This window comes from Pinus tabuliformis, chromosome 9 (assembly GCF_031772625.1).
Source record: "Pinus tabuliformis cultivar Carrire ecotype Pingquan chromosome 9, CPIR1, whole genome shotgun sequence".
NCBI classification, from domain to species: domain Eukaryota; kingdom Viridiplantae; phylum Streptophyta; class Pinopsida; order Pinales; family Pinaceae; genus Pinus; species Pinus tabuliformis.
The window spans coordinates 648,738,626-648,756,618 of NC_142307.1; the positions used below are offsets into that span (position 1 = coordinate 648,738,626).

Below are 17,993 nucleotides of genomic sequence, written 5' to 3' on the forward strand. Positions count from 1 at the left end.
GTCTAGCCTAGCCTACTCTATCCCACCCTAGTGAAGCCTACTCTAGTCTTGCCTAACTTACCCTAACCTAACTTTCTCTAGCCTAGACTATTCCAGCCTAGCCTATCTTAGTCTGCTCTAGGTTAGCCTAACCTATCATGTTGTAGATTATCGTACTCTTTCCTAGCCTAACCTAGCCTATCCTAACCTAGCCTACTCTAACCTACCCTAGCCTAGACTAGCCTAGCCTACTCTAGTCTTAAGTAGGCTACCTAGCATACTCTAGCCTAGCTTAGCCTACTCTTACCTGATGTAGCCTAGCTTTGCCTGACCTAGTCTACTATACCCTGGCTTAGCCTAAAATATCCTAGGCTACTCTAGCATAGCCTTCTTTAGCATAAAATATCCTAATGTACTTTAGGATAGCTTAGGCTCCTCAAAGCTAGCCTAGCCTACTCTAGCCTAGGTTAGCCTAGCATACCCTAGCCTACTCAAACATATTCTAGCCTGCACAAGCCTAGCCTAGCCTAGTCTAGCCTAGGTTAGCCTAGCATATGCTAGCCTACCCTAACATAGTCTATACTCTAAAATAACCTACTCTAGCCCAGCCTAACCTAATCTACCCTAGACGATCCTAGCCTAGCCTAGCATAAATTGCCCAACTCTAGCCTAACCTAATTTAGCCTAGCCTAGCCTAGCCTACTCAATCCCAGTAGCTTATCTTACCCTAGCCTACCTTACTCTGGTATAGCCTATACTCTAGACTAGCCTAGCTTAGCCTAATTTATGGTATCCTATCCTAACCTAAACTACCTTAGCCTAGACTACTCTTGCTTATAGTACTCTTGCCTAGCAGACTCTAGCCTAACCTACATGAGAGCCTACTCTATCCTAGCCTAACCTACTCTATCCTATACTAACCTACTCTACCCTAGCCTAGCCTACTGAAGCTTAGACTACTCTAGCCTAGCCTTCTCTACCCTATCCTACATCAGACTACTCTAGCCTAGCTTAGTCTACCCTAGCTTATCCTAACCTAGCTTACCCTACCCTCCACTATCCTACTTTAGCCTAGTCTAGCATATTATTTCCTAAACGAGCCTACTCTTAACCATCCTAGCCTAATCTAGTCTCGCCTAGCCTAGCTTTTTGTAGCCAAAACTAGATTAGCCTACTCTATCCTAGCCTAGCCTAGCCTATCCTAACCTAGCCTACTCTAACCTAGCCTAGCCTAGACTAGCCTAGCCTACTCTAGCCTTGTGTACACTACCTAGCATACTCTAGCCTAACTTAGCCTACTCTTACCCGACATAGCCTAGCATGACCTGACCTAGTCTACTCTATCCTGGCTTAGCCTAGAATATCATAGGCTACTCTAGCATAGCCTACTGTAGAATAAAATAGCCTAACCTACTTTAGCATAGCTTAGGCTACTCGAACCTAGCCTAGCCTACTCTAGGCTCGGTTAGCCGAGCATACCCTAGCCTACTCTAACATAGTCTAGCCTACACAAGCCTAGCCTAACCTAGCCTAGCCTAGGTTAGCCTAGCATATGCTGACCTACTCTAACATAAAGTAGTATAAAATAACCTACTTTAGCCTAGCCTAGCCTAAATTTCCCAACTCTAGCCTGGCCTGGCCTAGCCTAGATTAAATTTCTCTAGCCTTACCTACTTTTGTCTAGCCTAACTTAGCCTACTCAAAACTAGTATCTTAGATTACCCTAGCATACCCTAATCTAGCATAACCTACTCTAGCCTAACCTATCTTAGCCTACTATATGGTATCATATCCTAACCTAACCTACCTTAGTCTAGACTACTCTAGTTTAGAGTACTCCTTCATAGCAGACTCTAACCTAACCTAGATGTTAACATAATCTAGCCTATGATAACCTACTCTAACCTAACCTAACCTACTCTACCCTAGCCCATCCAACTCTGGCATAAACTACTCTACTCTAGCCTTATCTACCTTATCCTACATCAGACTGCTCTAGCCTAGCTTAGTCTACTATCTCTTAGCCTAACCTAGCCTACCCTAGCATACCCTACCTTGCTCTAGCCTAGCCTAGCCTAGCCTAGCCTACTATTGCCTAACCTAGCATAATCTTTCCTAGCCTAGCCTACTCTATCCTAGCCTATCCTTGCCTACTCTACCTTATCCTAGCCTAGCCTACTCTACCATACCCTAGTCAAGCTTACTCTAGTCTCACCTACCCTACCCTAGCCTACCTTCCTCTAGCCTAAACTACTACGACATAACATAGCCTAGCCTACTCTAGGTTAGCCTAACCTAGCATGGTGTAGATTATCCTACTCTATCCTAGCCTAGACTAGCTTATCCTAACCTAGCCTACTCTAACCTAGCCTAGCATAGACTAGCTTGTTCTACTCCAGCCTTTCCTACACTCCCTAGCCTACTCTAGCCTAACCTAGTCTAGACTAGTCTACTTAGCCTAGCCTAGCCCATTGGTGCCTAACCTAGCCTACTTTAGCCTACTCTACCTCAGCTTCCTCTATCCTAGCTTAGCTTAGCCTACTCTCAATTAGCCTAACCTAGCATAACGTAGATTAGCCTACTTTTTTATAGCCTACCCTAGCCTAGTCTACTCCAGGTTAGCCTACATAGCCTAGCCTAGCCTACTATTACCTAAACTATACTACTCTTTTCTAAGGTAGCCTACCCTTGCCTATTCGAGCCTAACCTAGTCTAGTCTACCCTAGCCTACTCTAGTCTAGTCTAGCTTACTCTAGCCTAGTTTGCTCTAGCCTAGACTGCTCTATTCTTGACTACTCTAGTGTAGCCTACTCTAGCCTTACCTAGCCTTGTCTTCTCTAGCCTAGCCCAACCTATTCTAAGCTAGCCTAGTCTACTCTACCCTACCCTACCCTACTCCAGCCTAACCTAGCCTACTCTAGCTTAACCTAATTTACTATAGCCTATTCTAGACTAGCCTAGTCTACTCTAGCCTAATCGAGCCTAGCCTAACCTAGCCTAGCCTAACCTGGCCTAATCTAGCCTACCCTAGCCTAACCTAACCTAACCTTACCTAGCCTTGCCTAACCCAACCTAGCCTAACATAGCCTAGCCTAACCTAACCTAACCTAACCTATCGTAGCCCACTCAAACTTATCTTACTATAGCCTACTCTAACCTAACCTACTCTAGCCTAGCCACTCTAGCCTAACCTAACCTACTCTAGCTTGGCCTTGTTATAGATATTTTTGTGCCTTGCATCACTGAGCATGAAATGTCAATAATTAAGGGATCCAAAGTCCCTAAACATGTTGTTCCTACCCCTAGAGGAACAAGGCCAGCAAACCACAGCAGTTTACAAAAGTTCTCCACCTGAAAACACTAAAAAACAAGCAATTTCTGGATCATGTCAACTGCTCCACTGAGCATCTGCGCTGAATGTCAAGTGCTCCACTGTGTACTTGCGCTGAATGTCAACTGCAAAGAAGGCCACCTGCGCTGAGCGTACTTGGAAAAGTGGCAGACTCATTTCTCAAGGTGTCAATACCCAGGAAGCTTCCAAAATGACACTTGGATCAGGGAATTCGACTAGTGATGGGTAAGAGGTTCCAAATCTCCAAGTGGAAGCAAGAACCTCCAAGTGGACTCAAGAAATGAAGTGGGAGAGGACACTAGTCAGCTTCATGCAGGCCTCAAGCTGACTCATCCTTTCTCCAAAACTCCTATATATAGAGCTCTCTCATGAGGTCTAAGGAGGCTGGATTGTATTGCAAAGAATTGTTGTTGGTTTGTGGTTGGATCATTGGGTGTTTATGCTTTGAAAGGGGCTGAAGAAGGAATTCCATTCTGCTGGGAAGGAGATGCTGGGTTGGAACCCTATGGGGTTGTATCTCTTCCTGAACCTTGTTTATCAATCAATAAAGTTTCTTGGTTCTTTCCTATATGCTGGTGTCTATTGTATGGTTTTCATTAGTGTATTTGATTTACTTCTAATCCTGAATCATTTATGAATATGTATCTTTGCCTTTGTATTGTGTCCTTCTCTTGTTGCATGTAGCTGTTCTCTTGTCACAGGTAGCTGTTCTCTTGTGATCTCGTGGGAGCAAAAGCAAGGAGGCAAGTAATTGTGGACACACAAAGAGGAGAGGATCTAGATCGAGGGACAGCCGAAAGATAACGGTAAGTCTACCAATCTCCTCTCTTTCATATTTCATAAAGGAAGAAACCGAAGTAGCTGCATTCGTTTGTTGCTAAGGCACTATCACGCCTTAGGTGGATAGGATCGTCCTGCATAGGCATTTTTCCCCACAACAAATTGGCGACTCCGCTGGGGAAGAACTTTGTTTTAGTCATTTTGTTTGAGTTTGCATCATTGTTTACTTCATAGACTCAACGACAACAATCGAACTGCTTTGCAAAGTAGAATGTTGCTGCTTTGATCCTTCACTGGGTTTTTGTCTATGATCTTAACAATGGACTCATAAATGACTTGATGATCCTTTGTGATAGTCTTTAGTACCCTTTCAAAGTATCCCTCTGTTTATACCTTGCTTGTGTTTCTGATTTGGCTTGAAATAGTTGATTTTTGAGCATTTTATGACCCGGAAACCAAGAGAAACGAGAGTTTCTCCTTTCAGCGCAGGCATTGTGAAGGCAGTCTGCATTTCAACACAGGTCCCGTGAAGGCTACCTGCGCTGAATGTCAAACTGACAGTGTTGTACCTGCACTGAACCAGTGTGGCCTTGTGGTCTAGGGTTCCTTGCTGTCTTTTGCCTGTTTTGATCTATGTTTTTGCTGCCTTTAACCAGCATAGGTACCACATCTGAAACCCCTTTTCTTTGCTTGTATTCCGCCTCATTTTTGTACAAAAAGACTGTAAGTGTTTTTATGTGTTTGTGGCGTCATTTACAGTTTTCCTTTGCATGAGCGAAATAGTCATCCTGTAGCCTTGATTCAGATCTGATTGAGTGATTGATTGTGATCTTAGAAGAGAGTTCATTGGCTGTTTGCAGTTTGATTTATCATTTGCTTTTGCTTATTGGTTTGAATTTGTCATTTTTAAGTGTCGAAACAAGTATTTCTTTCGAAAAATTGCAAAGTGATTGTAATCTCTTCTACCCTTGCTGATTTGGGAAAAATTAAACTTGTTTATTTTCAGTCATTTAAAAGCAAATTCGAAGTTGTGCAAAAAAGCTTTCTTTGTAGGCATTTATACTAAGAAAGTGAAAACAAACACCTGCATTGTGCATTTTGCATTTTGATAAGATTGCATGTTGGATTTAGGAAGAGTGCATTAGAGTGTGTTGATTGCTCTTTGAGAAAAGATAGTCGCTCTCTTTTCCCTTAGTAGCTAGGATTTTCAAAGTTGAAAGATTATAAAGCTTGCTTATCATCTTAGACTACATTTAGGAATTTGTACCAATACATCTCGTGGTGATCCTGAAAGACAAACTTTAAAAAGATCAACTTTAAATATATTGAATGAACCTAACAACGCTTTGCAACATAACGCTCATCGTAGAGGTCTAGGTAGAGACGTGTTCCGACATCGTTAAACGTAGTGACTTTCGATCTCTAAGAAGGTGGGTGATTCCTCCTGAGGGACGATTGCACTAATACAGACTTGTGCTCCCACGTACCGTCGCGTATATATTGGGAGACCCCTATAGGCATATATCCTTTATCCTTAGGAAGCCGTGTCGGCCGCCTTACTGATCGCAATGCAGTGAACACAGCATTCACGAAGATCGACCACCCGTACCGTAAAACGTATTCTGTGGTTTTGCGAAAGGTTTGGCACACCCTCTGCCTAGATCTCCAGAGCAGTTTCTTTTGGCATTTTTCAGACTCTATAACAGAAAAAGTCCAACCGAGCATTTGTCACTTCGGGCTCGTTAAAACATCGAAGGAGACTAGAGTCATATTTAGCTTTTTCTCGACTCTTTAAAACTGAAAAAGCAAGTTGTGTCTAAAGCGTCGTTAACAATTTATTTTAAACGGAACAATCACCCTTATTTCCACGTTGATCTTTAGGTTGAAAAGATGGAGCACACCAACCAAGGAGTTCCCCTTGGTTGGAATCCTAGTCCCTTCTCCTCTTGGGGAGATGTTGGTGCGCCCCACATGGCCACATTGTCGCTTCCAGGATTGACAATTGGCCTACCTGTATGGCTCTTTTCAACCAGTGTCGTTCAGAATGCCACCATTCCTGAACAGTCGAGTCAACAGTTAGATCAGACAAGAGTTGCCTCCCAGCCTTCTACTTCATCTTCCTCTCCTCCTTCTTCTTCGCTTGAAGGAACTGGTCGGTCAAAGAACCGGGTTCCTAAGGAGAAAAAGGAGAAGAAGAAGAAAGAAAAGAAGCAGAAAGAGCCTAAGGCGACTGGGGGCAAACAATCGTCATCTAACAAAAATCCACACACGGCACTCGTAAGGCCTAAATCGCCATGCGTCATATGCAGGGGAGACCACTTCCATAGAGATTTTCCATGTATCCCTCGGATACTAAGAGACTGGTCCCCCCGTTTGCACAATTCGGTAGCATCGACCTCTGATAGCCATGTCGATTGTTCACCGTCAACTAGTGGGAGTGAAGCTCCAGGACAGAGCGAGAAAGCTAAATTTCCCTGTAGACTGTGTGAGGGCGATCACGCCATCCACCGTTGTCCCTTCTTAGACGAGGCGAAAAGAGTTCTGGAAGATCGCCCGATATTACGAGCAAATCTTCCGCCTGGATATCAAAAACTCTTGCCAAGTCCCTCGCTAGTTGAGAATCCGGTTGACCCGCCCAGGTGGTCAACCGAAGTACCTGTCATTGAAGATGAACCGTCTGGATCCATGCCTGACGAAAGTCAAAAGGTTGATACGGAAGTTGACCCGGTTTTGCCTTCAGAGGCTCCATCTTTGAATGACGCCATCACAGAGGAGAATCAAGACGACACCGTCCAGATTCTCTTCATCAGCACTGACTCTGATGATCAAGGGGGCAATGCCACCATTCCTTTATCGCAGGAAGGAAGTTCATCAGAGCGCTATTCGGCCGTTTACTCGGTCCCACCACCAAGCAACCTGGTTGTGTCATTTGATTGGAACCAACTAGGCAGACCCCGGTTGCCAGCCAGTATACCATTCAGAATTATTTGTCAAATATACAGAATGGTAATGGCTGGCACTATCATTGATGAGGGGGCATCTGTGAGTATCCTTTCCTCTATTGCTTGGAGAGCGCTTGGTTCGCCAGCACTCTTACCTGAGATGAGAAATCTATCAGGTTTTGATAAAGGAACCAGTCGCCCTTTAGGGATCCTCCCCAATGTGCCAATAACACTGGAAGGGAAGACCGTTCAAATGAACGTGATGGTCGTTCAAGGACCCTTGGATTATAACCTACTCCTTGGACGAGACTATATATATTGCATGGGAGCAATAGTCTCCTCACTCTTTAGAGTAATGTGTTTTCCACATGGAGGAAGAATGGTCAAGCTCGTGGACCAACTTTCGTTTCCCGGATCACACATCGCAAATAGTCATATACCATCCCTAAATGGTCTATTCACGCAAGAAGTGTCTCAACCCACGGTCCGTCCTCCTGATGAGCGCGAGTAATTCGGGAAGACATGACTGGAACCCAGGGGGCATGCGTCCTGGTCTGCTTCGGCAGAGAACTTTGGGTATAAGGTAGAATTTCCGCGAAAGAATATGACTAGTCCGTACCCCGTCCATGGAGGAAAGAGGGTTGTTCTAGAATAGGATTCTTTTGTCAAGGTACTTGGGAAAGACGGGACCCGTCGCCCATCTTTGTCTATTTCGGTAGGCATTGCCGAGGAAGAGTTTTGTTTAACGAAACAATCTTTAGGTAACCTGAAAAAGGTAGGCCAAGGAAGTGTTTTGTCTAACGAGACAATCTTTGGGTAACCAGAAAGAGGTAAGCCTCCCTCAATAACACCAATGTTTTGTCTTTGAGTAGTGTTCTTCTCTTGCGATCTTGCGAAAAATCTATTAAAAGTTGGGCTAACGAGAAGACAAGTATCGTATAGACCCGTTAAAATTAACGAGAAGACAAGTATCGTTAAACTAAACTAGCAAGACGACAAGTAGCTGTGAACACCCAAAGAAAAACAGAAGTGAGAAGGAGGAGGGGCAACCTTGAAATTGTATTTTATACCTGGGGGCATGCAAACCCTTTTGGAGTGCAAGAAAAGAGCGGTTATTTACCTGTTTTTTGGGTTAGCCGTTTCGGAACCGGTTATTTATCTGTTTTTTGGGTTAGCCGTTTCCGAACTTGCATAAAGGAAGGGTGCGGAGCAAAGCGTAGTGGGATGAAGCTCCATAAAAAATAGCGATCTCACAATGAGACAATCTTATCTTATGACTGGTATAACGAGCAGTTTTAGCATAAAGTTCATGCTCGTTAAAAAATAAACGCAAGATCCGAGCAGTTTTAGCACATAGTTCATGCTCGTTAAAAAATAAACATAAGATTGAGCAGTGTTTTGGCGCATTCAAGCTCGTTAAAAAATGAACCCATACCGGTAAATAACTATTGAGTATGTAACCTGATCAACCGTAAAAAGACCTTGGTCGTGTTTTGTGCACCGTCACCTCCACCATTCATTTGGCCGATCGTTTACCTCCATATGATTGTTTACCCATTTTGAGGAACAGCTGCGAAGAGTGATTTCACCTAGCCATCCTTGTGACACTGCCGTGATTAGAAAATTCCAACCTGTACCTGGAATCAGCTGCTATCCCTGTTCATCACTTGTTCCTCAAAAGACGAGTCTTCTTTAAGCTCTTTTCAACTGACTCGTAAAATATGAAAAGATTGCCGAGTTTTGGCCTCCCAGCTCGTTAAACAAACGGAAGAGCTATCCCTCTTCTAGATTTTAATCTTTTTGGACCTGAGGGATTATTGCACAAAAAGATCGAGCGCTTGTTTAGTTCGGCTCGTTAAAAGTACCGAAAACTCATCCCTTCTGTATTGTTTTATACTTTTTCGGACTTAAGGGATTAGATGACGAAAAAGGAAATTTGGAGTTAACTTTATGTACCTTTTTAGACTCTCTAAAAATGAAAAGGGCCGAGTTTTCCTTGTCGTTAGACTCGTTAAAATCACTAAATAGAGACAAACTTGTCTTTAGACGAGAACGAGTTTCCCTATCGCTAGGCTCGTTAAAACATAGCGATGGGCTTGCCCGAAGGGCAGGTTATAGAACAAGCATATGTTATCCTCCTCAAGCTTGACAAAAATAAAGAGGTACTGGTCAACAATGACTAGGGAAAAATTGGGAAAAAATCGAGAAGTCTTTGATGGTAGCAGGTCGCTCTTGAACATGACACTTTTCCTCCGTATCACATCGGGTTGGGTTGTTTCATTCACCGGTCACATCACCATGGTCTTTGCCACACCATCCATACTTGGGGTAATGCTACTGATCCATCGCATTAGTGTCGCCATATGTTCAAGAGAAGTCGTTCAGAAAGAGTCAACTAGGTCCCATCCACTGCCATACATGATCCTTCATCCATTCGTGACCGCCACCTTGAATCATATGTCACAGATTGTTTTCACCTCCACTAAAATCATTAGCTCCGTTCCGTGTCACTGATGTGGGATTCATTAAGGCCCTCCTTTGACAGATCGCTTCTTGTCGACATCAGCTCATTATCCAAGAAGTTGATCTAGGAACAAACCCTTCAGTACTTTGAAGCTTGCATGCCTCAATGGCAAGTTTCTCACTTCCGGCGACAAGTATACATCAATGACCTTCGACCAGAAGATTTTGCGTGGTGTTCGACGCCAAGTCCTTTATTCACACCACGTGAATTGTACTGCAATACCTTGAGGTTCATTATCATTATCGGTGATTCCTCTCATGCTTTTTAACGATTTACATCATTGACTGGTAATCAAGCGATGTCTTTCCATGTTCGACTTCAGCGCAATTCTCACATGGATCGACTTGTACTTAGAGTGAAGATCGAACGAGTTTTGAAGACCCCGGATCTAGTTTCATCCATCCGGGCTGCGATATATATTCAGTAAAATAAAGACATTTGACATGTACATCATTGCAACAGATGATCATCCTACTCAAAGGATGATAATTTCGCCAGAATTATCAGTCTACCATCAGACGATCGTCTGTTCTATGTACCAAAATGTATTTATAAAGATGAGCATGGGAATGCCCGCCTCAGCTAGATCATGAAAGCAGAATGAATCATAATGTATTGTATTGTATCTTATTACAGGTCTCCTCCTAGCAAATGGATGAACTTCGGACTCCCCTGGATAAAGCATTTCACCCGATAAACGGCCTCATACTTTAGGGGGCAACTGTTATAGACATTTTTGTGCCTTGCATCACTGAGCATGAAATGTCAATAATTAAGGGATCCAAAGTCCCTAAACATGTTGTTCCTACCCCTAGAGGAACAAGGCCAGCAAACCATAGCAGTTTACAAAAGTTCTCCACCTGAAAACACTCAAAAACAAGCAATTTCTGGATCATGTCAACTGCTCCACTGAGCATTTGCGCTGAATGTCAAGTGCTCCACTGTGTACCTGCGCTGAATGTCAACTGCAAAGAAGGCCACCTGCGCTGAGCGTACTTGGACAAGTGGCAGACTCATTTCTCAAGGTGTCAATGCCCAGGAAGCTTCCAAAATGACACTTGGATCAGGGAATTCGACTGGTGATGAGTAAGAGGTTCCAAATCTCCAAGTGGAAGCAAGAACCTCCAAGTGGACTCAAGAACTGAAGTGGGAGAGGACACTAGTCAGCTTCATGCAAGCCTCAAGCTGACTCATCCTTTCTCCAAAACTCCTATATATAGAGCTCTCTCATGAGGTCTAAGGAGGTTGGATTGTATTGCAAAGAATTGCTGTTGGTTTGTGGTTGGATCATTGGGTGTTTATGCTTTGAAAGGGGCTGAAGAAGGAATTCCATTCTGTTGGGAAGGAGATGCTGGGTTGGAACCCAATGGGTTGTATCTCTTCCTGAACCTTGTTTATCAATCAATAAAGCTTCTTGGTTCTTTCCTATATGCTGGTGTCTATTGTATGGTTTGCATTAGTGTATTTGATTTACTTCTAATCCTGAATCATTTATGAATATGTATCTTTGCCTTTGTATTGTGTCCTTCTCTTGTTGCATGTAGTTGTTCTCTTGTCACAGGTAGTTGTTCTCTTGTGATCTCGTGGGAGAAAAAGCAAGGAGGCAAGTAGCTGTGGACACACAAAGAGGAGAGGATCTAGATCGAGGGACAACCGAAAGATAACGGTAAGTCTACCAATCTCCTCTCTTTCATATTTCATAAAGGAAGAAACCGAAGTAGCTGCATTCGTTTGTTGCTAAGGCACTATCACGCCTTAGGTGGATAGGATCGTCCTGCATAGGCATTTTTCCCCACAACAGGCCTACTTTTTCTTAACTCCAACCGACTGAATCCTAACCTAACCTACTCTAACCTACCCTAATCTACTCTAACCTAGCCTAACATAGACAAACCTACTTTAACCTAACCTACTCTAGCCTAGCCTAACATAGCGTAGCCTAGCCAAATCAAGCTAAGCCTAATCTAGCCTAGCATAGCCTACTCTGGCCTAACCTACTCTAGCCTACTCTAGCGTAGCATAACGTAGCCTAACCTACTCTCACATAACCTAATCTAGACTAGTCTAACATACCCTAACCTAACCTAACCTAGCCTAGCCTAACCTACTCTATCCTAGCCTAGCCTAGCCTATTCTAGCTTATCCTACTTTAGCCTAGCCTACTCTATCATATCCTAGCCTAGCCTACTCTAGCCTAGCATAGCCTACTCTAACCTAACCTAACCAAGCCTAACCTATCATAGTCTAGCCTAGCCTAGCCTACTCTAACCTAGCATATTCTAGCCTAATCTACTCTATCCCACTCTAACCTAATGTACCCCATTCTAGCCTACTCTAAACTACTCCAACCTACTCTAGCCTAACCCACCCTACTCTACTCTAGCCTAACCTACTTTAGCCTAACTTAGCGTAACATACTCTAGCCTAACTTAGCCTAACCTACTCTAGCCTAGCCTGATCTAGCCTAGACTAACGTACTCTATCCTAGCCTACTCTAGCCTAGTCTACTCTAGCCTACTCTAGCCTAGCCTACTCTAGCCTAGTCTATCCTAACCTAGCCTACTCTAGCATAGGCTACTCTAGTTTAGCCCAGACTACTCTAGCCTTGGCTAGCTTACTCTAGCCTACTCTAGCCTAGCCTGGCGTACTCTAGCCTACTCTAGCCTAGCCTAGCCTACTCTAGCCTACTCTAGCCTGCTCTACTCTAGCCTAGACTACTCTAGCCTTGCCTAGCTTACTCTAGCCAACTCCACCCTAGCCTAACCTACTCTAGCCTACTCTAGCCTAGCCTACTCTAGCCTGCTCTACTCTAGCCTAGCTTACTCTATCCTACTATACTCTAGCTTAGCCTAGCCTACTCTATCCTATCCTAGCCTAGCCTAGACTACTCTAGCCTACTCTAGCCTAGCCTAGCCTACCCTACCCTACTCTAGCCTAACCTAGCCTAGACTAGCTTACTCTAGGCTAGCCTACTCTAGCCTACCCTACTCTAGCCTAGCCTACTCTAGCCTAGCCTAACCTAGCCTAGCCTACTCTATCCTAGCCTAACCTTGCATAGCCTACTCTATCCTAGCCTAACCTTGCATAGCCTACTCTAGCCTAACCTACTGTAGACTACTCTAATTTATCCTAGCCTAGCCTAGTGTACTCTAGCCTAGCCTAGCCTAGCATAACCTACTCCAGCCTAGCCTACTCTAGCCTAGCCTAGCCTAGCCTACTCTAGCATAGCCTAGCCTAGCCTAGCCTACTCTAGCATAGCCTAGCCTATGCAAGCATCACATCAAATTTTCATCATTCCATTAAAAACCATATAGATACACAAGTACTAAAACATCATATCATATTTCCATCATTACATTCGAAAACATTATAAATACACAAACACATAAACATTCCTTGAGATTTTATTACACACAAGATTGTAAATACCCAAACAAACACAATAAGAAAAAGCATACAATCAAGAATACAAACACATAATAAAAAATGCCTACAATCAAGAGTACACAACACACATACAATGAAGAGTACAAACATAGAATCAAGAGTACTATTCAAATTTTAATCATTGCAAACAAGATTATAAGAACAAAAGTAATACAAACACACAATAAATACGCAAACATAACAAACATTACAAACACGCAATTATTCAAACATCAAAAGCATTGCAAATAATCAAGAGTACAATTCAAGTTTTTAATCATTACAAACAAGATTGTAAGTACAAAAACAATACAAACACACAAGCATTACAAATACACAAACATTCGAACATCAAAAGCATTGCAAATACACAAGCATACAAACATCCCATCAAATTTCTTATTACACACACAAAATTATAAATACATACAAACATTTGCATATCAAATTTTGATCATCATATATAGAAGATTGTAAATATCCAAACATACAAAGTTGATGTAGACACTAAATAAAACCATATGCTAAAGAAAATTCACACACATTTCAAAGTACATACCAATCATGTCATCCACATCCATTGTAAACGCATAACTATGCAAATGAATCCCAAACAACAACCATTGTCATACACATCACAAATACACATCAAATAATGAATATCACAAAAAGCATTGTAAACATACAAAGATACAAACATTAGATATCAAGCCTTGGCCATCCCACACATTGTAAACACAAAAAGATACAAACATTAGATATCATGTCTTGGCCATCCCACACATTGTAAGCACACAAAGATACAAACATTGCATATCAAACTTTGTTCATCACACACAAAAATATACACATCAAATAATGAACATCACAAAACGCATTGTAAACACACAAAGGTACAAACATTAGATATCATGTCTTGGCCATCCCACACATTGTAAGCACACAAAGATACAAACATTGCATATCAAATTTTGGTCATCACACACAAAAATATACACATCAAATAATGAACATCACAAAAAACATTGTAAACACACAAAGATACAAACATTGCATATCAAATTTTGGTCATCACACAGAAAAATATACACATCAAATAATGAACATCACAAAAAGCATTGTAAACACACAAAGATACAAACATTAGATATCATGCCTTGGCCATCCCACACATTGTAAACACAAAAAGATGCAAACATTGCATATCAAATTTTGGTCATCACACACAAAAATATACACATCAAATAATGAACATCACTAAAAGCATTGTAAACACACAAAGATACAAACATTAGATTTCATGTCTTAGCCATCCCACACATTGTAAGCACACAAAGATACAAACATTGCATATCAAATTTTGGTCATCACACACAAAAATATACACCAAATAATGAACATTACTAAAAGCATTGTAAACACACAAAGATACAAACATTAGATATCATGTCTTGGCCATCCCACACATTGTAAGCACACAAAGATACAAACATTCAATATCAAATTTTGGCTATACACAAAAATATACACATCAAATAATGAACATCACAAAAAGCATTGTAAACACACAAAGATACAAACATTAGATATCATGTCTTGGTCATCCCACACATTGTAAGCACGCATAGATACAAACATTGCATATCAAATTTGGGTCATCACACACAAAAATATACACATCAAATAATGAACATCACAAAAAGCATTGTAAACACACAAAGATACAAATATTAGATATCAAGTCTTGGCCATCCCACACATTGTAAACACACAAAGATACAAACATTGCATATCAAATTTTGGACATTAGAAATTCATTGTAAACGCAATCGTATAAATGAAACTCAAAAAACAATCATTCCACAAAATTCTACATGTAAATTCAAGTAACAGAAAAACACATCAATCAATCTATGCATTAAAAGATTTTAGTTTGCAATCTAGTAAACTAAAAGTATCTAGTTCTAAAATAAGTAAATGAAAAAGTAAGGCGGAGAGAAGGACACAAACCCTTGAGGACGGCGATGGTCCATCCTCAAGAGCAATGAGAAAGGGCTTTTAGCCCTTTCAAACAAAATAATACTTTTATTAGAATGATAATGTTTTTAGAGTAATTACAAAATAAAGATGAAAAACAAATCACTACTAGTTTAATTTGGGTCATAATAACATAATGAATTCATATCTTCTATCATGACATTTAGATAGTTCATCTATCCTATCATGCTTGTATTTTTTTCAGGCTCTTAAATCATCTGCAAAAAACACAACAATTATTAAAATTTAGTGGTCATCTATTGGTTATCTATAAAGTAGCAATTTTTTTTGAATTAAATTTAATATTTTAAGCAAAGGGACTAACCCCTAATTTGATAACTTGCTAAGTGAATGCAAAGGTTAGAACATAGAGATATGATGAAATTAAAGGCAATGAATAAATTGAAAGTTGATATAAAAGTTTGAATTAACCTTTGCACCATTTGCACTATGGTGTATCTTTTTTGCAACAACGGTGATATATCTATGCAATGCAAGCCATCATACTCGCGGATAGCCTACAACTCGTTGGGCATATTCATCCAATTAATTAAAATACATAATCAATCAAACATTCCCAACACAACATGGAGTTTGACGGTTTTGAAAGCTCAGAGTAAATAAAAGTAAAAAATAGAAGTAAGAGGAAATGTATTTAATACAGCATACATATATTGAAGGATCATACAAGAAATTAAATGAATCTGAACATTCTTTTTCTCATTAAATATGTATTAAAAAATTGCTTACCTTTGACGGAAGAAATTAAATGGTTTCCTTTTTTCCCTGCGCTTAGATTCAATGTTATTGGGAGAAGGGACGTTGCTGCACTGTGAGGAATGATCTGGGAGAAGGGACGTTGCTGCACTGGGAGAACGGACGCTGCAGTGGGAGAACAGAAAAACCATGAATTTGGCATACAATATATATAGTCTATTTGGCAACACAAAAACCATCAATTTGGCATATAATATATCTATAATCTATTTATATATTATAATGGTGTATAAATTCTTATGAAATTCCAAATGTATCCACCAATTTTTTATTTTTTATTTTTTATAATGGCAAGATATCCACCAAACACTAAGTGGGAGCAATTGAATACAATAATGACAAACACTGAATTTATCCCTGGAAAGATATCCACCAATACGAAGTGGGAACAATTGAATTTTATATGAATATAACAATAATGACAAACACACACCGAAGAATGAATGAGAGTGATCAATCACAACTCAAAACCTCTTTTGAAAACAAGCACTGGGAGACAAAATACAAAGTAACTAGTCCAACATATTATTCACTGTCACTGTAAATGCATCCAAAATAATAGGCAAAGTTTCTGTGGGCAGACTATTCTAAGGCATGTAAACTAAGAGAGATGAGTAAATTTCTTACAAATGCAACCCCTACCAAAAGGCAAAGTTCCCTAGAAACTTTGGAGTAGAGTTGGAGTTCCGTGGTCTAGACTAGAATCTCTATAAATAGCTGTTAGCAAATCCAAGCACCCAAACCCATGAAATCAATAAAACTGTGAATCTGGAAAAATAGAAAACACTATTGGGGCTAAAACCAGTTTAATCAAACTTCTCCAAATATAATGAATAATTAATTTAGCATTTATGTTGTATTCCAAGTTCCCAAAACCACTGTAATTCAAGTTCTCTGGATATAATGAATAATTTAGCAAATTTTGTTAGCTTTATTATAAAAGGCCAGAAGGAAGCTTTTGGATTATGGGAGGAATGATTATGGTTTTGACTTTGAGGTTTCAAAAATTGATTCAAGTCATTTTAGGAGGATTGTTCAGGTCAATTGCAAATAATTGTGAACAAATCCAAGCACCCAAGTCCAAGAAATCAATAATTGCAAATAACTGTTAAGCAAATCCAACCACCCAAGCCCAAAAAATCAATAACTGCAAATTTGGACAAATAGAAAACACTCTTGGACCGACACCAATAAAGGCCATCTTAGGATTTTTCATCTCTATTTGGTGCTGCTCACATCTAACACCAAATAAATTATGGTTATGCCGATTATGAGAAACCTCGGCCCAGGTTTATGATATATCCTTAGCTATAGTATGCAAGGGCAAGGAGATGAGTTTCAAGGATGTTCTGAGACAGAACCCAAATTCCCATCAAATTAGTTTGACCATTTTAGATTTTGGAAGGTTGGAGTAGGAGAATCAACGTTTTATTCACAGCAATACATAAATTTATTATCAGAATCATGACATCATCATAGCCATGCCTATAAATTCATCATAAATGAATGAATTATCTTACAAGAAAGTACAGTGAAATCTGAACATTCTCTTTATCACACATATATGTATGCATTTCTGATAAAATCCCATATTCTCCTTGGTGCAATCGACAATGACACCCAACAAAATTAACATAGTCCATCAAGAAAATGCTTACAGGCTTACCTCTGAGAGATGAATCCACATAGACATGATATTTGCAAGGGGAATTGCTCAATCCCTTTTTCTTTGCCCTTAGATTCTCGTCAAAAACGCCTCACATCGATGCAGAGGATCTCATACCTTGGCACACTGACTGCAATCTGGGATCAGCATAGGATTCCTGTGGAATATGAATATGAAACCGTCTCAGCAGCATGGATGCACAAGATTTAATTTAAAAAACCGAAAAACATGGATTCAGAGGATCTAAATTAAAAAATCAAGAAACCGCTCACCATGGGTGCAGAGGATCACCAAGAAAGCGCAGACTCTGAGGAATTTCTCCTCCAGAATAACGCTCCCAGTGGCCAGTATTTGACGATGGCCACCGCCCAGATCCATATTGGCAGGCCGTGTTTCTCTCCATTTCTGTGCAATTAAGGATCTATACTGCCGCCTCACCAAGAATGCGGAAAATCTAATTTAAAAAACCATACAACTCTGAACATCAAGTTACCGGAATTAAATTTCTAA

At 40.6% G+C, this 17,993-nt stretch overlaps 1 long non-coding RNA gene across 1 annotated transcript; it reads right to left on the reverse strand.

The window, feature by feature from the left end:
- Window positions 1-15,151: 15,151 nt before the first annotated feature.
- Window positions 15,152-17,572, reverse strand: LOC149150323 (uncharacterized). Its single transcript, XR_016262493.1, has 4 exons — window positions 17,484-17,572; window positions 15,791-15,922; window positions 15,473-15,558; window positions 15,152-15,258 (listed from the first exon to the last, which is right to left on the reverse strand). It is a non-coding gene; the product is annotated as an uncharacterized LOC149150323 (long non-coding RNA).
- Between the last annotated feature and the right edge of the window lie 421 nt (window positions 17,573-17,993).